Genomic DNA, 27,966 nt, shown 5'->3' on the forward strand with positions numbered 1-27,966 from the left:
CCTTCATGCCAGCCTCATTGATGAAGTCCTTCTTCTATGTATATGGTTGCTTCTCATAGTAGTGCCTCATAAGACTTCATATATATTGTTACTGTTCCTTACACAGTTTTGGTTTATTTTAAATAAGTTGGCTTCATGGTAATACATTGTATAGAAATGAAGTCTCATGGTTGTTCACACTCCATCATTGTCATATATTATAGTTGTACATTATATTATATCGTACTTCTATATTATTGTCATTGTGAGAATCCTTTTGTTGTATAACAAGATTACGATCATTTTCATCCATTGAAGCAACATGGTCAAAGATCATTAGCTTACTATGGTTACTGCCAATCTGCATTAGGTCATTGTCATCATAAAACATATGTCATAGCCATACAACTTGGTTATCATAAGAGTTTATGTCATACATGATTTTCCAACCAATTTACTTATGTACTTGGTTATCATAAGAGTTTATGTCATACATGATTTTCCAACCAATTTACTTATGTCATGAGAATACTTTTCAGGTATCTTTGTTATGCAACTCAGTCATGTTATCATTGTTATATAGATCCTTATATTATGTAAAAGTCCTTTTCCAAACGTCACTAACATCACATGTGAGCCACAAAGTATAAAATGTGAGCCATAGTGATGTAATTCCACTGAATTATATATATATATATATATATATATATATATATATATATATATATATATATATGAGCCTCAGTGGCACTGCCATATACAAATGCAAGAACCATAGAGGTGTGATCATAGGGAAGTGTGTGAGCTTCAACAATGTATGCGAGCCATAAAGAACAAGCCGTAGATGGGATATAAGAACCACTACACATTTATGTAATCCATTATCTATCGAGCCACATAAAAGAAGATTTGAGCCACTAAAGCGAGCCACATAGTGCAATTCAATGATACTATGATGTATGTGAACCATATGAATGAGATACAAGCCATAGTAGGTACGAAAAGTTGAGTTATGCATAGATAAAGTAGATCGATCAGAGTCAAACCATAATAATTGTGAAATAGATAACAAATATGAGCCAACACAATGTGAGCTTAGAGGTTGAAGAGCAAGCTATTGTAATGCATTTGTGTGTCATAGATGATTTAAAATGAGCTTCAGAATTTAACCACATAAGTATGTTAGGCCTCAGATATAGATGCGATTTGATTAATTGAGCATCAGAGCCATAGTGGATGAAACAAACCATATAGATGTGTCAACAAGTCTTTTACCTAATGCAAGCTCCTATCATAGAATATATGTGAGATCCATCATAGAGAATATAGTATAGTGCGAGCCAACCACAAAGACATACAAGCCATAGAGTGTGAGTTGTTGTAATTTTATCTTAGCCATACTATAAATATATATGTGAACCATATTGTAAGTATTTTAATTGAAAGTTGCAGACCTAGGATAATTTCTATAACAATGATGAGTTTTCTTCAACATTTCCAATAGAATGTGATCTTCAAGTTGACATCCATTAACTTTAGCTTTGATACCATGTTGAGAAATCAATATGCGGGTAAAAGTGACCATTTCTCTTACTTGATGATTACTTGTGAAATTACCGGTGGCTTATTATTATTACATTTGTATTCTTATTTTCATCAATCAACTACCAATATGCAAAAAATATGAAGATCACAGAGAATAAGAGACATGACATATAGGCTCCAAGCCAGGGAAAAAACCCCATAAAGGAGAAACCCAAAAAATATCCTCTTCTTATAGAATCATATCAAAGTGAGAAATCCAAGACCCAAAAATCTAACCTCCAAGAAGCCAAGTCACGCCCTCAAATTCATCATCTTAGTCACAGGAAATAACATCAATCTTCCATAGAAAGTGTTATCACTCAGGTTGTTAGCAATCCACTTGCCTCTTTTGCCTTCTAACCCCTCTTGGGTTAATATGTCTTTTACAACAGCATTTGGGACATAGGCAATCACATGTGAATATAAAATGTAAACTCGAAAATCTTTGATTGCTTTAACAAGGGCATAGGCCTGCTTCTCCATGATTTGGTACTTCAAAGGGGAATCTCTTAAGGCTCGGCTAAAAAAAGCAATTGGCTTTTCAGCTCCTTGATCATCTTTTTGCAAAAGGACAGCAGCTATGGTGTGATCAGATGCGAATGAGAATATGATAAAGTCCCTATCAAATTGTGGACTTGTGAGGATTGGAGCTTGGGTTAAGGCAGATTTGATACTCTCAAAGGCTTGTTTGGTTTCGAGAGACCATTTTACCTTGGCATCCTTTTTTAACATGTTGCTTAACAGTCTTATCAGCTCGGCTAGATTTGGGATAAACCTCCTTAGGAAATTGATCTTTCCAAGGAATGCTTGCAACTCTTTTATGTTTCTTGGATATGGGATTTGCAAAATGGCTTGGATCCTTTCCGGATCTATTCTAATACCATCTTTTGATATGATATGGCCTAGTAATTTACCTTCTTCAAGGCCAAAGAGAGACTTCTTGGGGTTCAAGGAAATGCCATATTTCCTACATGTCATGAATATTTGCCTCAAATGTTTTAGGTGTTCTTGATCAGATTTGGAGAAAGGGGTTAAGTCATCGAGGTAGACAACTAGGAAATCATGTATTTCCTTGGCAAATGCAATATCCATTGCCCTTTGAAAGGTAGCACCAGCGTTTTTAAGTCTGAAAGGCATCTTCACATATTTAAATGTTCCCCACGGTGTGGTAAAGGCTGTCTTGTCTTGGTCATCCGGGTGAACCAGTATTTGATTGAAACCTGAAAAGCCATCTAGCAAAGATATTCTAGATGACCCCACTACTCTTTGTAGGATGTGGTCCATTTTTGGCAATGGGTAGTGGTCTTTTAGGGAGACTTGGTTTAAATTTCTTAGATCTACACATAGCCTAATCTCACCTGTCTTCTTTCTTGTGGGAACAAGGTTGGATACCCATTCAGAAAATCTGATGGGTGCTATGATACCTGCTTCAAACATTCTTTTCACTTCCTTTTCAATCAATGGGAGAAGCACAGGATTGATTCTCCTTAGTTTCTGTTTGAAGGGCTTTTGATTTGGTTTTAAGGGAATGGTGTGTTGGATCACTGAGGTGTCATAGGACTTCAAGTCCTCATAACTCCAAGCAAATACATCTTGGAATTATTTGAACAAATCAACATATTTGGGCTTTTGATCATGTGGCAAAGATTGAGATAGTTTGATCATTTTGGGCTTCTCTATTGTCCCAATGTTGTGTTCTTCTATAGTAGCGTTTAAGGGCTTCATTTTTTTTTTTGGGAACATCATTTGCATCGAACATATCTTCTAACGGAGTGAGGCCAGCATGGAGAAAGTTATCTTTTAGATCAACGATCTCGGCCTCTGTTTTGGCTATTTCCTCCAAATGCATCTGTTTCAGCTCTTCTATGTTTGCATTGTCAAAAACAGTTGGGTTTAGCATTTGTTTGGTTGTTACAGCGGTTACAGCCTGCTGATTTTCATTTGTTTGTTGTTGTTCATCCGTTATAGCATCCATGTCAATGTTAATATTTGAAAACTCATGCTCAAGAGTGAGGAAATTGTTAATCTGGGTATCATTTTCAAACACTTGCCAATCTTTAACATTATTCGGGATAGCAGGCCTATGTTTTATCTCAGCAGTGAAATGGTGATTTGGCTCAAAGGGCAGCTTGCATGTACTAGCAAAAGTGGCTAGGCTGTGTGCATGAATGTTATGATCTCTTGAGATCTTGGCAAGCTTGTATTCAGTGAATGCATTGAGTATATTAGTGGCAGCAGTCCTATAGGCCCTCATTTTATTGTCATTAGTAACAAAGTTACCTTTCATTTGTTGTATGATTAAATCAGAGTCACCTAAAATGGATACTTTCGCAGCTCCTAGAGCTTTGAGCAGTTTAAGGCCTAAAAGGAGAGCCTCATACTCTGCCATGTTGTTGGTGCATTTGAAATTCAATCTGTAGGCATGGCCTTCTGCATGATTGTTATGTGTATTGTGAATCCATACACCTGCCCCTGCTCCTAACTTGTTGACAGAGCCATCAAACTCTAAATACCATGTGATTTCTTGCTTGTGGTTAGTATCAAGAGTTTCAGTCATTCTTGCAGTGGGCAGATTTGAATTTTCTATTAGGGGAGGTTCTTCTTGTATGTTGGTTGCCCTGATTGTTTTGACAGTTTCATCAGTATGGGAAACCAATTCTTCATTGGTGTGTGTGTCCAGTTCTAAAGCCAACAGCTTATCATCAGTGGGAGGACTTGTTTCATCATTAAATAAAATAAAAGAATCCATATCAGAATGGATTGAAAAAATAGGAAAATTTTGGGGCTTGTCCTCACTAGTTACCACATATTTCATCAGTGTTTCTCTATACAGTCTCTTTGGTTGCCCAAAGACAGATATAGTGGCATATGAGAGGTCTAGTTGGAGAGATCCTTGGAGTTTTGCTCCCCAAGATCTTGATAATAGCATGCCATACTTTGGTGGAATGTCAGCAACCACCACATCCATGAGGATTGTCTTGTTTGGATATTGGACTAAGGAGACACATAAGTCTTTGATTAAGCCTAAACACTTGACCTGACTTGAGTCAAAGGAAAATAAGTCTTTGTAGGGTCTTGTAACATCAAGGTTTAGCTTCTCCATTACAGCTTTGGGCATAAGGTTGTGTGAGGCACCTGAGTCAAACATAGCATTATGCAATACTTTATCATGAATGTGCAAGCTGACATAGAATGGTAACACAGCTCCATGTCCTGTTTTACCATTGACTTCAGGACCGAAAAGGAGCTCAGGTTGATCATCTAATACATTCACATCATCCCTATTTTCTGGCATTTGCAGTGATCTTTTGATTTGCTGCCTATAGATGTCATGTTTGGCAAGTTCAGATAAAGGGATGGATATTTTCAGTTTACCTATTTCTGCCTCTAAATCGAAAGGTTTTTCTGACTGTGATTTAGTATTGTGACTGGCAGATTTTCCCTTTTCAATTGCACTTTCAGTGGTTTTTTCTTGTTCTTCGTTGATTTCTTGAACTATTTCTGATTTGGAAAGTTTTTTAGGATAGCAGTTCAAATCTTCTTTTGAGAAAGAAGGTGGCAGAGGTTGATCATTAGAGGACTGCATGTCTGTGACCTCCTCTACGGTGACATCCTTTGGATTTGGAATTGATTTATCAGCAGTTTCTATGAGGGCAGCCTTTTCTTTGATCTTCTTAGGCTGTTTGGTATCACTTGGTTTAACCTTTTCGGGCACATCTATGGTTCTTGTCCTCAGCTTATACTGTTTGTGGACCTCGTAAACAGCTGAATCATAACCCTGTTTAAAGTCAAAAGACTCACCAGACTTAGTTTGAAATTGATTAAAGTCATGCTCATCTTGGTCTGCTTGGGTTAGGAAAATTTGTTGCTCAGCCTTCAAATCCACCAAGTTCATGTGAGTGTCTTCTGTCTGTTCACTAGATGTAGATGCTTCAGCATAATTTTCATGAAAAGGAGGCCTTACATCATGGTCTGGGCTAGACCTACCAGCATTTGTGTTCTGAGTTTTCCGGAAATTTGGGTTCCTTATGGTATTAGGTTGTTGTCCTTCCCATGATGACTTCCTCTCCACACTCTCCACTCTGTCTCCCAGCCTGTGCATGCCACTGATAATAGCATCCAGCTTTTGGTCTAAGGCTGAGGGTTCTTCCTTAAAGGTGGTTCTTCTCTCAGTTCTAGCTCTGTTTCTTTTGGCAATTAGATTTGCCTCTACGCTAACAGCAACATTTTGCATGTCTGCAAGGGTTTGAGGGGCTCTTTCCCTCAACTGATAAGCCATGTCAGTGTCAAAACCATCAGGGAATTTATACAAAGCAAGATCAGGTGGAGGTCTTAAATTTTGTGGTATTGCATTATAAACATTATTGAATCTTGCACAATAGTCCAAGACAGACTCTTGAGGGCCTCTTTTGATGGTGTCATATTCAGATAATATATGCAAGGGGTATTTCTTTTTCTCCCATCTGTTGATAAATGACTGGTATAAGGCTTCTGGGTCTGCTATGGAATTGGCTGTGAGTGCTCTAAACCAAGTCCTAACATCACCTGTCAAACTTTGGACAAAAATTTTCATTCTCACGCTATCATCATCTATCTCGTAGTTCTCAAAATAGTCTTGCATCTTCTTGGTATGCTGGAGGGATGTGCAAGAACTAGTTCCATCAAAATATGTGATTTTAGTTTGATAATCCTGAGGCATAGCCCCTGGATTAGCAGGTAATTGCAGGGGTGCATATCTATTCGCCATATTCACAGGGATAAGTGGAACAATAGGAACAGCCGGAACAGCTGTAACAACAGTGGTGGTAATGGTAGTATGTGCAATGAATGGAGATGTGGAAGGAGTGCTTTGAGAGGTGGATGATGAACAAGGGGAAGTGGGGGTTGAATGAAATAAAACCTTGACAGGGGTTGGAACACAGCTTGGCTGAACTGTTTCAGGGCTAGAATCAACAAAATCTTCTCTTCGTTCTAGCTTCCTAAGGTTTCTTTGGATCAAATTGGGATTTTCAAAAGCAACTGGGGGATTTGGGTCTGGATTTGACCTTGTATAACGTGAGTTTCTTTTGGGAGCCAGATTCTGAACCTGTTTTGGTATTTTCTGTGAATGTTTTTAGAATTAGCAAGGAACTGATCAAATGTTGGAATGACTATGTATAACTTAAAACTAGCATGAAGATTGACTGAAGCAGCATTTATTTACTCCTGTAAATGCAAAGCAAGAACAGTTTCAAAGGCTCCCTGGCTGACATTCAGGCTTCATCTGTAGTTTTAAGGAATATACAGCAATTGGAAAATTCATTGTTCCCCAGCGGAGTCGCCATTATGTTATCACTCAGGTTGTTCCCTTTGACTCCCAAGGGAATACGGCCGAGGTAACCACAAACCAATCTTTGGACTGCAGGTCCTAGCCTACCTGCAATCAGAGAGGGCTCTCTCTTTATAATTTAACTTTGTTGATGATGGTTTTAGGCTAGTTATTGAGTTCAAGGGGTTTTGTTTAAGTTTGGTGGGAAGGATGATGCTTTCAAGCAGAGAGGAAATGTATAGTATGATAAGTTCAAACCATTGGGCGTGGAGTCATGGAGTAGGACTGCTGGTGCGTTTTCTTGGTCACAAGAGGAATATGGAGCAAGACAGTTACACATGAAACAACTTTCAAGCTAAATGGAGATGGATTGAAGGCTAAGGAATGAGAGGCAGTTAAGAATCTCTCTTTCAGCTTAACAGAGGGAAGGTGAATGAGCTCTATCTAGGAGCAATAAAGAATCCCTAGATAACTGTCAAACATGAATGAAACAGAGCAAATACGAGCCATGAGGAATTCATATTTATGCCTGAATCAGAAGAAAACATATAGAAGTCACAGAAACTGAGCATAGAGTGCAGCCACGCAAATTCTAAACTAATCTTTCTTTCTGTAACTTAGATGGTGATATATGTATGATAAAACATATATGAATTTAAAACAGAGATAAGAAACACTTATTGAGTCATGTTGCAGCACAAGAATTCCATATTCATTCTTCAAAACATTAATAGCACAGTAGACAGTCCATCCTCCAAACTTTTCAGCAGTCTTTGATTAATGAAAACATCAAGTATACAGAGCGAGTCTCTCTTGGAGCTATACAACCAACCAACCCCTTAAACAGTGAATTAGGGTGGTTTTATAAGTAAAATATCTACAAAAATCAGATCTCAGACAGATCTGTTGTAATAAGTGTCTTTAACCTAACATATGTCTGAAATAAATGCGAGAAAATATCTTCGAGCTGCGCTGGGGGCAGCTGTATCAAAAAAGAGTTAATGTGTTGTCTTTATGGCTCTGTGCTGATCACTTAGCCATAACTGTGCTTTGGGTTTTGATCCATTGCTGTTCGGTGGCTTTAAATGCTTCGACTGTGATCGGAGAGCTTTGATGGGCTTTTACCGCTTTCTTTGACTTTGTTGGAGGCCATTCAATGTTCACCTGCTTTGGGAAATAAAGATTTCCATTAAAAACATTTGACTGATACTCTTTGCCGCTTCCTTGATATGCTTTGGCACTGAATGTGCACCTTTTCTCACCTCTGATACTCTTTAAACTGTTCCATCGACCTTTCATGGCTGCTATTCGGCCCTCTGCTTGCTTTAGAACTGTCTTTGCCCCTTTTCCGAATCCTGCGCGAAGAAATTCTTGTTATTTTGCGACTTTCGGGCCCTGCTGGTAGCCGCGCCATGAGGGGGCTTCCATTTTGGCCTATTTCCCTTAATCGTGCATCAAAAACTGCCTCGGTTCTTCATTCCGGGCATCCGTTGTGCAGATTTTGTGCTTCTCTCTTTTTGATGATGACGTCAGCATGACATCAGCGGTGGGTCCCAGTACGGTGGTGACGTGGCAGGGTGACGTCAGCAGTACGGCTGGGTGACGTGGCAGTACGGTGGGGGTGATGACGTGGCAGTACGGTGGCAGCGACGTGGCAAAGACGTGGCAAGGACATGGTGGCAGGAGGTCGACGCAGGATGATGACGTCATGATGACGTGGTGCTGACGTCACATAGGGGAAGCGGTTTGTGGTTTCATATCGCACCGCTTTAGCGTAGAAGCGGTTTCGGTGGAGGGGGCTCCGCCACAACCGGGAGGGCGACACATGGCGGGGTACGACGGGAAAACCGTCCATCCCCCGGACGTTAACCCTCGGCATGTCGGGACAGGAAAATACCCGCCCACCGTAGATCTTGGATGGGCCAAATCTAACGGCCGACGGGACGGATAAGGCGGCGGATGGTTAGGGACGGGGGATGGGCGGTTTTCCCGTTGTACCCCCGCCACATGTCGCCCTCCCGGCTGTGGCGGAGCCCCCTCCACCGAAACCACTTCTACGCTAAAGTGGTGTGATATGAAACCACAAACCGCTTCCCCTATATGACGTCAGCACCACGTCATCATGACATCATCATCCTGCGTCGACTTCCTGCCACCATGTCCTTGCCACGTCGCTACCACCGTACTGCCACGTCATCACCCCCACCGTACTGCCACGTCACCCGGCCGTACTGTTGACGTCACCCTGCCACGTCACCGCCGTACTGGGACCCACCGCTACGTCATCATCAAAAAGAGTGAAGCGCGAAATCTGCACAACGGATGGCTGGAATGAAGAACCGAGGCAGTTTTTGATGTGCAATTAAGGGAAATATGCCAAAATGGAAGCCCCCTCATGGCGCGGCTACCAGCAGGGTTCGAAAGTCGCAAAATAACAAGAATTTCTTCGCGCAGGATTCGGAAAAGGGGCAAAGACAGTTCTAAAGCAAGCAGAGGGTCGAATAGCAACCATGAAAGGTCGATGGAACAGTTTAAAGAGTATCAGAGGTGAGAAAAGGTGCACATTCAGTGCCAAAGCATATCAAGGAAGCGGTAAAGAGCATCAGTCAAATGTTTTCAATGGAAATCTTTATTTCCCAAAGCAGGTGAACATTGAATGGCCTCCAACAAAGTCAAAGAAAGCGGTAAAAGCCCATCAAATCTCTTCGATCACGGTCAAAGCATTTAAAGCCACCGAACAGCAATGGATCAAAACCCAAAGCACAGTTATGGCTAAGTGATCAGCACAGAGCCATAAAGACAACACATTAACTCTTTTTTGATACAGCTGCCCCCAGCATAGCTCGAAGATATTTTCTTGCATTTATTTCAGACATATGTTAGGTTAAAGACACTTATTACAACAGATCTGTCTGAGATCAGATTTTTGTAGATATTTTACTTATAAAACCACCCTAATTCACTGTTTAAGGGGTTGGTTGGTTGTATAGCTCCAAGAGAGACTTGCTCTGTATACTTGATGTTTTCATTAATCAAAGACTGCTGAAAAGTTTGGAGGATGGACTGTCTACTGTGCTATTAATGTTTTGAAGAATGAATATGAAATTCTTGTGCTGCAACATGACTCAATAGGTGTTTCTTATCTCTGTTTTAAATTCATATATGTTTTATCATACATATATCACCATCTAAGTTACAGAAAGAAAGATTAGTTTAGAATTTGCGTGGCTGCACTCTATGCTCAGTTTTTGTGACTTCTATATGTTTTCTTCTGATTCAGGCATAAATATGAATTCCTCATGGCTCGTATTTGCTCTGTTTCATTCATGTTTGACAGTTATCTAGGGATTCTTTATTGCTCCTAGATAGAGCTCATTCACCTTCCCTCTGTTAAGCTGAAAGAGAGATTCTTAACTGCCTCTCATTCCTTAGCCTTCAATCCATCTCCATTTAGCTTGAAAGTTGTTTCATGTGTAACTGTCTTGCTCCATATTCCTCTTGTGACCAAGAAAACGCACCAGCAGTCCCGCTCCATGACTCCACTCCAAATGGTTTGAACTTATCATACTATACATTTCCTCTCTACTTGAAAGCATCATCCTTCCCACCAAACTTAAACAAAACCCCTTGAACTCAATAACTAGCCTAAAACCATCATCAACAAAGTTAAATTATAAAGAGAGAGCCCTCTCTGATTGCAGGTAGGCTAGGACCTGCAGTCCAAAGATTGGTTTGTGGTTACCTCGGCCGTATTCCCTTGGGAGTCAAAGGGAACAACCTGAGTGATAACAGAAAGAACTTGCATCATTTTAGATAATCTCAATAGAAATGTTTGCATTACTTTCCAAATGTATATCCTTATGTACTTGCATTCCTTCACAAACCTGAAATAGACTTTGAAATTTGCATCTCTCTACCTCAGAATTCATCACAAAAAGAGCACCAAATTTCTTGACATTTGGGTGGAGGATGTATGCCAATATATATTTATTATCATATGAGAAAAGACATGCCTTTTGAGTGGGATGAATTTCATCCAAGAAGGCCAACTTGGCTTCTTGAGGTGAATTGACCCAAATTACATTTTTTAATTTTCTTTTTTTTCCTTTTTCTTTACAAGAAGTCCAAATAGGACTTTGACTGTTGGACTCAATAAATCCTAGAAGCATGAAGAAAATGCTTAACTAATGAAACAATAATAGTAAAAAAAAAAAAAAAAATCTTCTTTTTCTTTTTATATAAAATACATAAAGACACAAGTACAATGATAATTATGAAGACTAGACCTAGTTACCCTTTTCAACACAAATGGCATAACCAAAAACTCATAATGACCTTCATGTGTTCTACAGATTTTTTTGGGAATGTCTTCGTAAAACTTGTGAAGCATGCGTGCACTATATATGCTAGAAATTAACTTCCAATTTAGATCAATCTAACTACTAAACCAAATAACGACAAACCAAATTCACCTATTCTAATTCAACAATCAATTCAAAAGAAATTATAGTACAGTGTGTGGAATTGAAATCTTAATCTATCACACTTGCAGGAATTGAAATCTACCACACTTGCAGGAATTGAAGTCTTAATCTACCACACTTGCGGAATTGAAAAGCACACCACTCTTTCAAAAATGAAATTGCATGAAATGAAATCTACTCTAAGGGATCATGTGTGCATTATCAAATCAGGATCCTATGAAATGAATAATCAAAACCACATGATATGAAATGAAAGCAAAAACAATCATTCTTAACCTCTAGATATGAAAGAAAATAAAAACAATCACTCTTAACCTCTCACACAAGAAAATATATGAAATAAATAAATCTTAATCTATGAAAAACAATAAATCTCAATCTATGAAAACCAATAAATCTCACACATTATAGATGGACAATCCAAAAGCATGAGGGATGGAAAGTTGAGAGGCTCCAAATACAAGCATAACCAAATCAAAGTGAACATCACTCATGAGCATGGTGCCAAATCCAAATTCTATATTCAAAACATGAGCATTTCCCCAACTTTTCACATGCCTTTGAAAGGAGAAGGCTCTCCTATTTATACAAAAATATAAGAAGCTACCTCATTAATGGAGGTCCATTATTCTCTCCCTAGATCCATAGAAAATCTCATAGAGTTACAACTCAAATACGTAATGATGAGACACATATCCTCTTTGACCTTTATCCAAATCTTCTTCCATATCTTGAAGGGAATTCGAATTTGAGCATTGGAGGCCACATAAGGGTGCCTTGGAAGCTTCCAAATGACCTACACATGTCATGAAACTCAAGCCACTTTTAAGTATTAGCAAGTATATGTCATTTTTCTAATTTTTAACCATAAAATCACTTAAGATACTAGAAATCATTAGTTTTTGGAAAACACAAAGGTAACCCATATAATTATGAAAATGGAGGCTAATGAAAGATTATATGGCTATGGAGTTGCGACATGTGAGTGAAATGGTGGCGATAAAGGTGAAAGTGGATGATATTTTGAAGACATTTTGGAGACTCTACATTCCCCCCAACTGACGTTATTGCATGTCCTCATGCAATCTACTACATTGCTTAATCATGATTTGGTTTTTAATGAGCTTGGTTTATATAATATGTCCTTAAACTTTGCATTTGATATAATTTGAAATTTTATTTTGTTTTGCAAAGTATTCCTTGTCATACATTGAATTGCAACATGTTTGGTTGGTTCTTGTGTGACAACCAAATCTTAATTGGTATTGGTTCTTGTGTTTCAATACCTTGTTTCTTTTTTTTGCAGCAAGATTCATTGAACATGTTTAAGAATGCATAAATCAGCCATATAATATGCTCATCATTTAGGCATTTATTTGAAAATCACATTACTTTTGAACCATGATGCAATCATAATGATTAAGACAAGTATGTTAGGATGAAATGAAGTGATATGGATGTGATAATAAATGGATGTCCCTTCCCCCCAACTAAAGGTGTTTACGGATTTTTTTTTTAAATGAGAAAGGAAATATGGTGAAGTATTTTCCAAAAATTATAATTTCAATATTCAAGGAATTCTATGATAAAAAGCTAGAAAATAACATACCTTTACTTACCTAGGAAGTGGACAAACTATGCATGTGTAGAGAGATGGTAACTGTTGTTGGATCATGGAATAGAATGTAGAATTTCATATGCTTCTTGGTTGGATAAATGGTGGATGAGGTGGTGAAAGTGGATTATTTATTTCTTTTGCTAAATATGTTGTATCTACTGCAAAATGCTGAAATGATATAGTCTTCACCTACTACAAACCCGATGATACAATTCCAGTCATGCAAATGAATGTGTTGTTGTCGAGCATGAAGAGAAGTCATTGGATTACCGGCCATTAATGAATGTCATTAACCAATGCGAGGCAAACTTGCCATTAATGTCAACAAGTGCCAAGATACCTAATTACATCTTGCAAAGTGAGAATAGATGAGTTGATGTTGAGCCACTTGCAAGATCTAACGATCAAGGGACATTGATGTATTCCCATGATTATCAGCGAGAGAACTTGTCATTGATGCATACAAGCCTCAAGGTACTAATAAGGACTCTAGCCTTGAACCTAGATAATGTGCTGATGTCAATAGGCCAAGACTTGTTAGAAGGAAGGCCTTAATGAATCCTCCATCATCTAACGCGAGTATGAAATGATGATTTTGGAAGGACTATGAATGAGTGGATCAAGGTTTATTTAATGGAAAGGAAAATGACAAGAGCATAAACAGGTGAACGGAAAGAAAAATGACAAATCAGCATGTAAGCGAGCTGAATATCTCTATGAATGGAAATTATGAAAATATAAATGGAAAATTACTCTTTGCAAGGAAAATGGTGATGATGATGCTTAGAGAAAATGCTTGGATAGCTTGTGAGTTTGGAGAGGAAAAATGATGGCATTTATGGATGATAGAAATGGATTCAATTGGTTCATGTTTCTTGAAATTGGTCGTAGAAAACCAATCATGCATAATTGGCTTCCTTCAATTCTCCGATTTCCCTTAGAATATAAAAATAAACATGGCACTAACATTGCAATAAAACGTAAGTGTGTTCAAACAGAAGTGATCAATTTCTCTAGGTACATACGAAAATTTTTCATAATTAATAGGTTCATGACGTGTTTTCGTTTCAAATGGTTAGTCCAATTTCACAATTGTGATAATAAATCCAATTTCTAAAAGAAAATAATTTCCTCAATTTATGTTTGAATCATATCATTTCATAAAGATAAAGAAATATTATTTGTGAATGCTTAATGATTCCTGCAAAAGAATCCTCAATAAAAAATTCATCAATTGATCCTGCGGATAAAGCGCCTTCATAGTTCTTCTTCTTTCCTACATCATGCTTGAAAACATCATCATTAGACAAAGCCAATAAATTTTGATCATGATTTTCTGATTAGAATGCATTATTGACAAATAGATCATTGAGTTAAATACATAGCTGCAGAATTGTGCATTTTCTGTAGCTACAATCCTGAACAGACAGTTAAGTACACACAGCTATGCGTTTTTGTTATGAACAAATAACCAGTCCAATCTTCAAATTGATCAATACCTCTTCCAGAAAAATTAGCAAATAGAACATTTTTTTTCTTGCTTCGACAGGTGCATTTGAGTGGACCATCACAACAACTTTTTCTCAATTTTCTCCAATCACTAAATGAATTTCACATCAATTTTTTTTATGAAAATTTTCTAAAAATAATAATAAAACGCACAATCTAAAAATTAATGAAATATTTACAAAACTAAAAAGTAAAATAAATACACATAAAAGAAAAACATATATACAAACTAAAATACACATATAGACTGATTAACTGACCTATTGTATATGATTGAAGTTAGAAGATGCCTATTATCGTCTTGCTCATTTGACTTATGCCTACCAGTGGCGAACTTTTTGTACAAGTTAGAAAACACTCTAGCAAGTAGAGTGGATATTGCAGTAATAATGAGAGCTGTAACAACTGCGTTAGATTTGTCATTTTTCTTGCCTGATTGTTCAAGAGGAGGCGAATCAGAAATATGTGAAACGATGGATGAACATTGGTCTGAAGGAAAAACTGTTGTCAATGATGATGATGGGCTGGAAGCCTGAAATGTTCATTCACCATAAATAAATCGAATTGCTGGGAGATTCAATAAAAGGTTCTACACCGAATCCAGAACCGAAACTCTTTGTTGGAAAAACACCCCTTTCTTGGCAGACCTCGCCAGAATCCAGCAAACGACAAGCAATGTGAGAAAACAGTGATCCACATCTCAGCATCTATGTGGCAGATCTACCTCCTATAGATCAGGGAGGCCGGATTCTTGGCGGATTGTTTGCAGGAGAAAACCAAATGGCCACAACTGTCTCTGTGCATTAATTAAAAACCGTTTTTCTCACGCAATTTGCCAAGTAAGGCTCTAGAGAACGCCGAATATCTCCCATTCTATTACGAATTTGAGAAAATCATTCCTAATTTTATAATTGACATTGTTATGAGAAAAACCCACATTTTATTTTTCTAATATTCGCTTTCATTTGGCCAGAAATCATGTTTCAAAAATGACATTTTTAAGCTACTACGCATTTCCTCTGCAAGTATTGCACTCGGGCTTTCTGGGTTACAGGTTACAGACTGATTCTTGATGCTTTCTGTATTTTTTCCAAAACCAATAATACCTTGTACAGTTACAATGCTTCTACAAATACATCTGGAGATGCAAAGGTCATTTTCCCTTCAACATGAAAACCTTGTGATTGTGGGGAAAGGGTTGGCAATGAAAGCAAGGACATTGGAACTTCTCGTCCTGTCTATAAGTCGCTTTCATTTAGTGAAGTTTATGGGAGTTTTTATGGTAATTGCGAGTTCATTTTCCCGCCAGATCTTTTATCGAGAAAGCCTCACCCTTTATATTTGACAGGTCCAAGAGGTATGGCCTGGTTTCGTCCATTAAAGCTCCAGGATGTTTTAGATTTGAAATCAAGGTTTTCTGATGCAAAGTTGGTGATTGGCAATACAGAAGTTGGTATAGAAACAAGGTTTAAAAGCATCCATTATCAAGTTATGATTGCAGCTACTCATGTACCTGAGCTAAATATTTTGAGAGTCAAAGAGGATGGCCTAGAGATAGGTGCATCGGTTACTTTGACTGAACTTGTAGATACTTTAAAACAGTGTATTGCACAATGTGATGCACATGAGACATCAGCATGCTCAAGCTTTGTGGAACAACTGAGATGGTTTGTTGGAAGCCAAATATGCAGCCTATTCAAGCAAGATTTTAATTTTATTTCTTTTTATTCTTTTTTTTAAATGATGAATTTTGGATTTTGTTTTTTAAGCTAATGCAATTGAATTTATTTTTTTGCAGGTCGCACGATTTGTCAATTCTCTTGGAAAATGAAGATAGTAAAAAGAGAATTGATTTTTTTTAATTAATTTCAAACTTACACTTTCCTTATTAAAAACATATATATATATATATATATATATATATATATATATAACATGATTTTTCTTTTAATTATTTAAAATCAAAACATGAATTTTTTTATTGAAAATATTTATGATGTTAATGAAAAAAATGCAAGAAAATAAATAAAAATCTAAATATTTTAAAGTCTAAAAATTTAAAAAAAAAAAATGCAATCAAGAACTTAAAAAAAAATGCAATCAAGCTTGATTTTATTTTTCCTATTTTATCTACTTGAAAGAAAAGAAAAAAAAAAAAAGTATATGAATATTTCCAATGGAGCCATTTACGGATTAGACCATCTAAAATGTTCATATCCAAATTTGCAAAATGTACCTGATTGTGTATGAGAACATGAGAAATCGTTTTAACCTTTAGATTTGCCACAAAGATCTCTTGAAGAACGGATGAATGTCGTGGTGCAATCGCGTTTCAACACCATTCCTCAATGTAGTCCTTGTGCTCCAAAGAATGTTTGATCTGCATTCTAGATCATTTGTCCATAAATGGTTGATATCAAAAATATATATATATATATATTATAAAAATGATATGCAGCTAAATGATTCATGCATCTACATGCTTTAATCATGCATCTAGAAAAAAACTGAAAAATGAACTCTAGACTGAAAGCTAGTTCCTATGCACACTTCCCCGGCAATGGCGCCAAAATGTTGAGGCAAATTAATTACCTATCATTTAATTGTCAACCCAGGGGTTTCGTAAAACTTGCGAAGCATGCATGCACTATATATGCTAGAAATTAACTTCCAATTTAGATCAATCTAACTACTAAACCAAATAACGACAAACCAAATTCACCTATTCTAATTCAACAATCAATTCAAAAGAAATTATAGTATAGTGTGTGGAATTGAAATCTTAATCTATCACACTTGCAGGAATTGAAATCTTAATCTACCATACTTGCAGGAATTGAAGTCTTAATCTACCACACTTGAGGGAATTGAAAAGCACACCACTCCTTCAAAAATGAAATTGCATGAAATGAAATATACTCTAAGGGATCATGTGTGTCTTATCAAATCGGGATCCTATGAAATGAATAATAAAAACCACACGATATGAAATGAAAGCAAAAACAATCATTCTTAACCTTTAGATATGAAAGCAAATAAAAACAATCACTCTTAACCTCTCACATAGGAAAAGATATGAAATAAATAAATCTTAATCTATGAAAAACAATAAATCTCAATCTATGAAAAACAATAAATCTCACACATTATAGATGGCCAATCTAAAAGCATGAGGGATGGAAAGTTGAGAGGCTCCAAATACAAGCATAACCAAATCAAAGTGAACATCACTCATGAGCATGGTGCCAAATCCAAATTCTATATTCAAAACATGAGCATTTCCCCAACTTTTCACATGCCTTTGAAAGGAGAAGGCTCTCCTATTTATACAAAAATATAAGATGCTACCTCATTAATGGAGGTCCATTATTCTCTCCCTAGATCCCTAGAAAATCTCATAGAGTTACAACTCAAATAGGTAATGATGAGACACATATCCTCTTTGACCTTTATCCAAATCTTCTTCCATATCTTGAAGGGAATTCGAATTTGAGCATTGGAGGCCACATAAGGGTGCCTTGGAAGCTTCCAATTGACCTACACATGTCATGAAACTCAAGCCACTTTTAAGTATTAGCAAGTATATGTCATTTTTCTAATTTTTAACCATAAATTCACTTAAGATACTAGAAATCATTAGCTTTTGGAAAACACAAAGGTAACCCATATAATTATGAAAATGGAGGCTAATGAAAGATTATATGGCTATGGAGTTGTGACATGTGAGTGAAATGGTGGCGATAAAGGTGAAAGTGGATGATATTTTGAAGACATTTTGGAGACTCTACATAGATCCTACTTATTAAAGGAAATTTCTCCATGTAATTCATCTATTAATTCATTAAAGTTATTTGGTGGGTCGATTTTGTAAGGTATATACCTACAAAACCTCGTTTTTTTTTTGTTTAGTTTGTAGTCCCTCTGGAAAAATTTATACTTTTGGATATGATGGCTCAAGAATTTTTTTGAAGATATATTTGTGTACTACCTAATGTATTTGTTGTGTTTTAGGCGTAGACTTGCATATAAATACAAAATTCTTAATCTCATTAAAAATGAAAAAAAAAAAAAAAATCATGAATGAGATGAATAGGAAACTTATCTTTGATTGTTATTTTGTTGAGTTATATGTAATATACACACATACGCCATCAACACTGGTGAAGAGAAATCACCCTAGCTAGGTTGAATGATGCTAGCCTCTAACATTTCTTGAACCATATGCTCAATCTCACTCTTCCATGCAGTTGGATACTTGCAAGGCATAATGTTAGGTGATGGACTTCCATGTTGTAAATGAATAGCATGGTCATGATCTCAAGTAGGTGGAAGACCCTTAGGCATTTCTCCAAATACCTTAAAATTATTTTTGATAACTTTTTGTAGATTCATTGAAGAAAATGATATAAATGTTTGAACATCTAATAAACACAATTATGCAATTATAGCTTGGTGTCCATTTTTTTACAATTTTTTCATGCTATTAGAGCTTATCACTATACTGTGTTCCCTTGGATACCTCTAAGCTTAATTTCCTTGCCTTCTGAGGAAAATCTTTTGAAAATATCTTGAAAATTAAGGCCCACGGTTCCCAATTATTGTAATCATTTCACCCCTAATATAACATCAACACCATCCATTTAGATTGCAATCATGGGACTATCCAACAAATTCTCCCCCATATTCAACTTAATATTATGGTACTTCCTTGAACAATTTATGGTACCTTCATCTACAGTCGTTGCTTTAAATTTTGGTGTTGGACGTACAAAGCAATTAAGAAGTTTTTCCAATTTATAATCGACAAAGTTGTGGGTATTACCTAAATCAATGAATATTTTAACCCCTTTTTTATATATATTCTTTTTTCTTGAGGGTTTGTCAAGTATTAATGTCGAACAATGCATGACAAGAGATTGTTGGAGTATTCTCTTATAGCTCTATATCTTATGACGGTTCAACTTCTTGATCTTCACAATCTATGTAGAATAATTTCTTCTCACTACATTTATACCCCTTATTGTACTTTTTGTCATAGTTGAAACATAGTATGTTTGTTATTCTTCAATCCATTCGCTGAGGAGTCAACCTTGTCAGTTTAGGAGAGGGAGAATGATATTCTCTATAGTTATTAGTGACCATTTTTCTAGTGGCCATATTTCTACTTTCATTTCCAGATTGAAAGTGTGCTCTAGAGATTTAGGTTCAAGTAGACACACCTCATGACTGATGCTTTCCTTAAAAGTTTCCATAAATAGGACTAACAAATTATCCTTTGAAATATTCTTTACCTTGAGCTTCAACTTTTGGAATTATTGAATGTGTTATATAATTGGACCATTTTGTCAAATATTTACCAATAGACTAAAGAGTGCATAGTTCTTAATATCCCCATAAAGTATTATCAATTCCTCTATAAAAATAGATCAATATATAACATAATCCTTTTTCCTTTGGCAAATCATTTGATACCATAAATGTTGGTCTTATTCTAAAAACATGGACACAATATTTAACTTTTGTAAGGATGCCACTTGGTATAGATTAGAGTATTGTTCCATATGAGATATCCATGTTATAGAATCACTACCATCAAAATTCCTCATATCAGTCTTGAAAATATAGTAGTTACGTGGTGCTACCTCGAACCCCTAATTATGCACATCTTGGATTGAAAATTCATGATTATGGTTACGTGGTTCAATATTTGTGCTCTCTAATTGTGATAAATTATTTCCCATTGGTCATTAATTTCCAGTGCAATGGTTCTCCTTATTTTCATGATTTCCTTGGATCTCAATATCCCTTTTAGGAAGCATCTCCAAGAGAATATTTTCCATGGTATTCATGGATTTTGTATTTATTCCTTGTTTTCATTCATTTTATTTTCCATTTAATCCATAATACCTCATTTAAGCTTTCTTCATTTGCTGATAAATCCACATTTTCCAATGCACTACCATCCATTTAGTTAGCTTTCTTCTCTAATTGAGAGAACCTAAATTCTAAGGTTTCACTTTCTTCATGAGTCTAGGATGAGCCTTCAGGAGGTTTAATTAGTGTAATGGTTTTCTTTTGAGGCATGTTTGAAAATAATACTAGTACTCCTCTTTGTCACAACTTTCAATCACAAGAAAAAAATGATAATTTAATCAAAAGTTAGGTCACATGTAAGTTATGTACCTTTAAAACCTTAATTTGGAGAATATTTGAATGACAAAATCTTTTCTTGATATATCCATGAGATTTTAGACCTTCTAAATTTGAAACTTTGATCTGTAATACTATGATGTCTTCTTTGCAATTCCGTGGGTTTGACCAGAATTTGATGTGCTAAGAGAAAGTTATGCTAAATTTCCCAAAACTTGATTTTTGGCCTCTTCCAACTAGAAAAATTGTATAGCATGCCACATGTCCAATTATTAAAATATGAAATTTGTACTTGAGGTACTTATGTATGTCTTTGGAGATCCTTGAAGATCTCATAGTCTAAAAAGTCCTAGAAAATAAGTTATAGAAAAAATTCCAAGTTGGCCTATTTGAAACTAATTTTAGAATCATTCACAAACCCTAACTTCCACAATGTATTTCTTCAAAATTATATTGAATCAAACTCTAAAATTTGAACTAATTGTTCCTCAATATTTCTCCTCAATATGATCCAAGTTTCACTCTATGAACTCCCCACTCCCCCCCTCAAAAAGAAAAACCAAAAGCGAAAATGCCAAATTGACCTATTTGAAATTGATTTCAAGAGCATTAAAGAACCCTAACTTCCTTAGAGAATATATTTGAAAGTACAATGAACCAAAATCCAGAATTTGAAATAGATATTCCTAGATATTTCTCCTACATATGATCCAAGTTTCATTGCTTGAAATCCCCCAAAAAATGTTATAGTGAAATTTCCAAACTGCTTGTTTGAAATTGATATCAAGAGCATTCAGGGGCCCTACTTCCTTAGAGATTATCTCTGAAAACATAGCTAACCAAGATCTGAAATTTGAACCATATGTTCCCTAAGATTTCCCATCGATATGGTCCAAGTTTCACCATCTAAAACTTCTCAGGAAAAAAAAATGTTATGGCAAAAATGCCAAGATGACCTATTTGAAGTAGCAAAACCCTAGGACCATAAGCTTTGATACAAATTTTATGAGCCTTACACCTTAAAAATGATAAGAAACCAATAATTAAGAACATTTTCAAGGCGGGGACCTTCCTTTACAATGCATAAAATGTACAAGACAAGAATTGATGATTTTAAGAATAGGTCTCCTTAGTATATATATAGGAGACAAAGTGTACAACTATAGTAAAATGGGACCATGAGAGGTTCTAGGCTACATAAAAATATAAAAATAGAGATGTGATCACTCAATCTCCAAGGCTTAATAAGGTGTTTTAGGGTTAACATGGGGCTTATATAGAACTTAAAAACGTGGTTGAAATCATTGACTTGGAAAGACCTCCTTGGGAAGGACCCAAAAACAATTGTATAAAGCCTTATTGAAGATAAAATAAAAGAAACGAAGTCTTATAGTCCATATAATCAATGCATCAATTACATATTTTCATATTTTAATTGTGTATTGTTTATGTGTTATTTTATATTGTAACCACAATTCTAGAAATTGTAAATATTAGCACCTGGAGTCCTTAGAGGAATACATTCAAGCAAATAGATATAATCGAGAAGATGTTATGGAGGGGAATGTCACCCATGCTTCACATCATGATTTTGTTAATACCTATGGTACGAGGACATAGGCAAAATTAGCTTTACTAAATTGGAGGGTCTCCTATTTGAAGCAATTTTATGGTTCAATATCGAAGTCAGATTAAAGCACTCTATGATTGGACATTATTATGAAACATTGCAAGTAAAATTGAACATTAGATTTTCATAAGTACGTGATGAGAACGCTCAAATATTCCTTCAAGAAGGTTGTTGGTCGAAATGGGGTCTTTTGTGACGATTTACTTACTCCTCAATCTCGATAATTAGTATATCAATTTGTTTGATAGCTTTTATCTCCTTGATTCTTTTACTAGGCATGGGTGAAAAAATCGTCGAGCACATCATTACTCAACCATACCATACAGTTTCATAGAAGCACATTGTAGTAGAAGGATATATTTGTTAGAAATTTATATAAAATTTGTCATCGTACTTGATGATTTGGCTCAAAAGCACATTACAAATTGCCACTTTCAAAATCAAATGATGACATAGTTCAATAGGCACATTTTTCATGAATGTAGCATGCATTTCAAGTCATCCTTGTAAACTTTATATGAACTAATATATGCAAACCACTCAACCATTGTTTTCATAATCTAATCATATTCAATGTATAGCCAACAAGCTTCCCAACCATACTTGGATTAGAAACAAGCCTGGTTGTTGAATCCATCACTGACTAAATTCTCATCCATTCTTGGATTAAAACGAATCTCGATTGATTCAAACACTAAAGGAGAGTAGACTCAAATCTCAACGAACAATGAGGTGACATAAAATTAATTCCTGCACAAGCCTTTCAACAAAATGAATAACTAGGAATTTTAAGACCATGGGATGTAATTACCACTTGCAAAATCAAATGACAATTAATCTCACAAACTCTACTTAGACTGATATATGCAACTACAAACAAGAATTCCATTATATCTTTCACAACCTATTTCTATTCAATGTATAGCCAACACATTTGTCATCCATGCTTGGGTTAGAAACATACTTGCATGTTTAATGCATCCCTAATTAGATTCTCATACATTGGATTGGAAACAAGCTCAATTAGGTTAAATACATAAGTAGAGTAGACTTGGGCTATGGAAGTCAAGTGAGCAAAAATCTAAACCAATAATCACATGACATTTTCACAATCTAATACCATTCAATGCATAGCCAAAATGATCCTCATCCATACTTGTGGTTAGAAATTATCATGGTTGTTCAATGCATCACCAACTATATTCTCATCCATACTTGAATTAGACAAAATCTTGGTTGTATCAAACACTAGAGGGGGGTAGACTTGAGTGATAATGGTCAAGCGAATAGAAATCTCACCAACAACCATGTGACATGAAAATACTTCTTCCGTGAGTCTTTAAACAACATGGAACCTAGGAACCTTATGACCAAAAGATGGAATTACCACTTCCAAAATCAAATGACAACAATGTTTTCATATGCGCATATTGAGAAATGTATCACAAATTTCAACACAACCTCAAAAATTATATTTAAACTAATATATATACTTGTAAATAAGCATCCAACTATTGTTTTTGAAACTGAATCTCATTTAATGCATAATCAACAAGTTTCTCATCCATACTTTAATTATAAATAGACTTTAGTTGTGCCAAAACTTGAAGGAGAGTGGACATTGGGAATGGAATTTAAGTGACTAGAAATCTCAACCAACAATCATAAGACATAAAGCTAATTATTGCACAATCCTTTAAAGGTCATGAACAACTATGAATTTTATGACCATAAGGTGTAAACACCACTGTTCAAATGGCTATAATGTTTTCATAGGCACATATTCAAAATGTATCACAATTTTCAATACAACCTTGCAAAATATGTTTAGATAAATATATACAACTGTAAATATTGATTCAACAATTTTTTTGTCACCTAGTTTTATTCAATGCATAACCAATAACTTTTCATTCATCTCAGGCTAGAAACAAGCTCAATTGGTGAAAAGCTAAAGGAGACCACACTGAAATATGGTAGTCAAGCCAATAAATATCCTAACAACCAACAATAACATAATCTTATGAATGAATTATAAATTATCTTTTCATCCATACTTGGCTTATAAACAACCTTCATTAGATCAAATGCTAAATGATGTTATACTTGTGCTATGACAATCAAGCGAAGAGAAACCTCAACAAACAATGACATGACATAAAAATAATATTTACACAAGCCTTTAAACAACATGAACCACTGACAATCTTACCACCATAGGATACAATGGTCATTTCCAAAACCAAATGACAACAATTTTTTCATTTGCAAATATTCACAAATAAATCCTACTAAAGGAAAATAGATTTCAATGTTGATAAGGCCACCAAATGCAACACATTAGTAATTAATTTTTTATGATACAAAACTTTTGTCATGAAAATAAACAAGTTCCATATATAACACAAGTAAAAGAAACACAAACAAGCTTGATTTTGTCAAATGTTAAAGGAAGGTAGACTCAAGCTATGGTGGTGAAGCCAATATAAGGCTCAAACAACAATAACATAATCTTATTCAATGCATCACCAATAAGATTATTATCCATGCTTTGATTAAAAACTAATCATTATGCATCTACAAATAGTCATTAAACCATTGTTTTCATAACCTAATCCTATTCGATGTGTAGTCAATAAACTTCTAATCCATACTTGAATTAGAAACAAGAACGATTTTTTAATGTAGCACCAATTGGATTCTCGTCCATGCTTGGATTGTAAACAATATTTATTGGGTCAACTCAAAAGGTGGGTAGACTTGAACTATGGTAGTTAAGTGAATAGAAATCTCAACCAACCACCACATGACATAAAAATAATTCATGCACAAGCCTTCAAATAGACTGAACATCTCATAGTTTTATGACCATAAAATCTAGTTGCCACTTACAAAACCAATTGACAATAGTGTTTTCATAGGCACATATTCACAAATGTATGACATATTTCAAGACAACCTTAGAAACTCTATTCAAACTAATATATGCAACTGCAAATAAGCATTCAACTATTGTTTTTACAACCTAATATAATTCAATTCATAGTCAACAAGATTCTCATCCATGCTTGGGTTAGATTGATCTGGTATGCCTCTGCTACTAGAATTATTCAAGACCTTTTCTTCTATGATGTTTTCATAGTTACATGAAAAATCATGTAAAAACAATATGTGTAAATACTTAAAAAAGAAGTAACATAAAGGAAACCATAAATACAATCCAACCAATGTTTGATAACAAAGTTCGTCCAATGTGGACTACTTCTTCGAGCCCTTCTTCAATAGTGGGGAGCCTACTTCTTTCATCTCAACAAAAAGAAAGGCAAGTACATGAAAAATTACATCATTATACCTCCAATCCTAGGGGTGAATTGAAATTCAACTACTCAAAACACAACAATCACAACATCAACAGGTTTGTCTAATCTTCCTGAGACTTTTTATTGTAAACATGATCCACTTTTGAAAGGTGCATTGTTTTCTCGCACTTCATGCCCAATAATTAATGAAGAATTTAGGTTTTTTCCATGGCCCCTGTCCACTACTCGTATCTCAAATCTGACTGCACCATTGAAATCCTTGCAAAATTCTGAGTAAAATGAGTATAAACTCAGTTATATTTTGTCACCTGCAACTCTGGCCCCTCAGAGAATCTTTTAGATTCCACGTAGATTTTGAAAAGGAATATTCCTAGAATATTCCCATAAAATATTCCTACTCTTTAACCTCATTGTCAAGGTTCCTTCCTCCAAGTTCCGTCATGCAAGGTTCCCCCTGTCATAGTTATTTTGGCTCTCTAGCTCACAGCTCCCCCATTCATTCCCACTGAATGGTTATGGTTTAAATATATGGCAACAATGGAGTTTCCAATAGCCATCACATGTCACATTGGTTAGTAGCTAAAATATAAGGGTGGAGGTCTCAGTGTCAAACCAGCACGCCTCCCCCGTATTACATTTTGTTATAATAGTTGTATATATTATATAACTCATCGGTTTCCATGGATTGGCAGTGGAAACTCCTACTAGCTTCCACCGGATCTGATTACTTTTCTCAACCACAATGGAGTGCACAACATTGCTCAACTTGGGGACCCTCACAATACAACTATTTATCAGCAAGCATGGCAAACAGGGGAGACCTGGGACATCCCAGATCAATGGCAAAGGGAGTGGATGACTTACTTGCAGGCATTAATTGAATCTCATGTGCGATTAAGGGTCAAAAAGGCAGTTGTCTATAACGCGACTTTTTGAAAGCCTTTCCGGCGGGTTTTTCCGGTCGAAATCCGGCAGGAATTTATTGGAATCGCAAGTTTGATAGCTAGTTTCTACACAATGAAAGCGTCCCAGGGGTTTTTCAGGGTGCTGAATCCAAATATGCAGTTAAAAAACCATTTTAACTGCAACAAATCAAGATTTAACCTCAATTTCTTCCGCCGGATTCCGTCACCGGAATATCCAAAAATTCGCATTATAGACAACTTCGTCAAAAAGGATGACCTGATCTAGGGATTAGCAAAGAAAGGAAACTATACCCCAAAGGATGGTTATGCTATCATTCATGCTGACCACAAGCCGGATTTCCTGGAGAGTTGGTGGAGAAATATATGGAAGTTAAAAGGTCCATCGCGCACTCAATTACTGATGTGGAACATCATCATGGACAAAACACCAACTGGTTCCAATCTTAGGAAACGGGCATTTCAAGGACCGACTTGGTGTGTTTTATGTCGCGCAGAGGAGGAAACGAATCAACACCTCTTCCTCTCTTGTACCACTACACAACAGATCTGGGCACAAGTCTTACTCACACTAAACATACCATATACATGGAATGGCGATGATATACCATCTGCCTGGAACAGGTGGTGGGAATCAGCAATAATCCTGAGAGCTCGGAACCTACCGTTATTGGTTTGCTGGTACATATGGATGTGCCGGAACAACATTATCTTTAAGGGAAAAAACATAGTCTGGGCACAGATTATACCAAAGATCTGTATGAGTTATTTGGAAATCTCGGCTGAGGAACAAGTAAATAGGACACAGAACATCACACCAGAAGTCATAAACAAAGAACATCCCTGGGCCTATTTCAACGAAGCAGCACAAGAATAGGGTTGTGGAGGAGGCATAATCCTACATCTGACTGAAACACATTATTTTCACATCTGTTTGGGGTTGGGAGATGGCACAAATAATTTTGTGGAGCTCCTCACACTCTGACATCTCTTATATTTTGCTTTATACAAAAATTGCAGACAGTTACAAATATATGGAGACTCCAAGATAGTTATAAACTGGTTCAACTACATAACAACATGCCATGCATATACACTCAGAACTATTTTAGATGATATTTTATTTCTCAAAACACATTTTGATCATGTCTCATGTACTCATATCTACAGGGAGCGTAATGAATCCATGGATAGGCTATCGAAAGAGGCAACGCATCGTCCTCGAGGAGAATGGATGATTACGGAGCACTCACCTAAGTGGATCTATCGCTTCTTCCATAGACCATACATAGAACAGGAATTACAGAGGGCTGACAGGCCCTAACTTATCATAATTTTGTGTTTATCTTTTTGTCATATAGAACAGTAATCACCAATGGTGAAATTTTGAATTATGTAATTAAAATGTATATGATCAGTTACTATCAGTATACCCTTCATAGGGTCATTTTGTAGTTCTTT

The 27,966-nt window shown here is 35.9% G+C and overlaps 1 pseudogene; it reads left to right on the forward strand.

Moving 5' to 3' along the window:
* Window positions 1-23,118, forward strand: part of LOC149168197 (xanthine dehydrogenase 2-like) — a 168,927-nt pseudogene extending 145,809 nt beyond the window's left edge.
* The last annotated feature ends 4,848 nt before the right edge of the window (window positions 23,119-27,966 follow it).

Source organism: Pinus tabuliformis, chromosome 4_2 (assembly GCF_031772625.1).
Source record: "Pinus tabuliformis cultivar Carrire ecotype Pingquan chromosome 4_2, CPIR1, whole genome shotgun sequence".
In the NCBI taxonomy this organism is placed as follows: Eukaryota; Viridiplantae; Streptophyta; class Pinopsida; order Pinales; family Pinaceae; genus Pinus; species Pinus tabuliformis.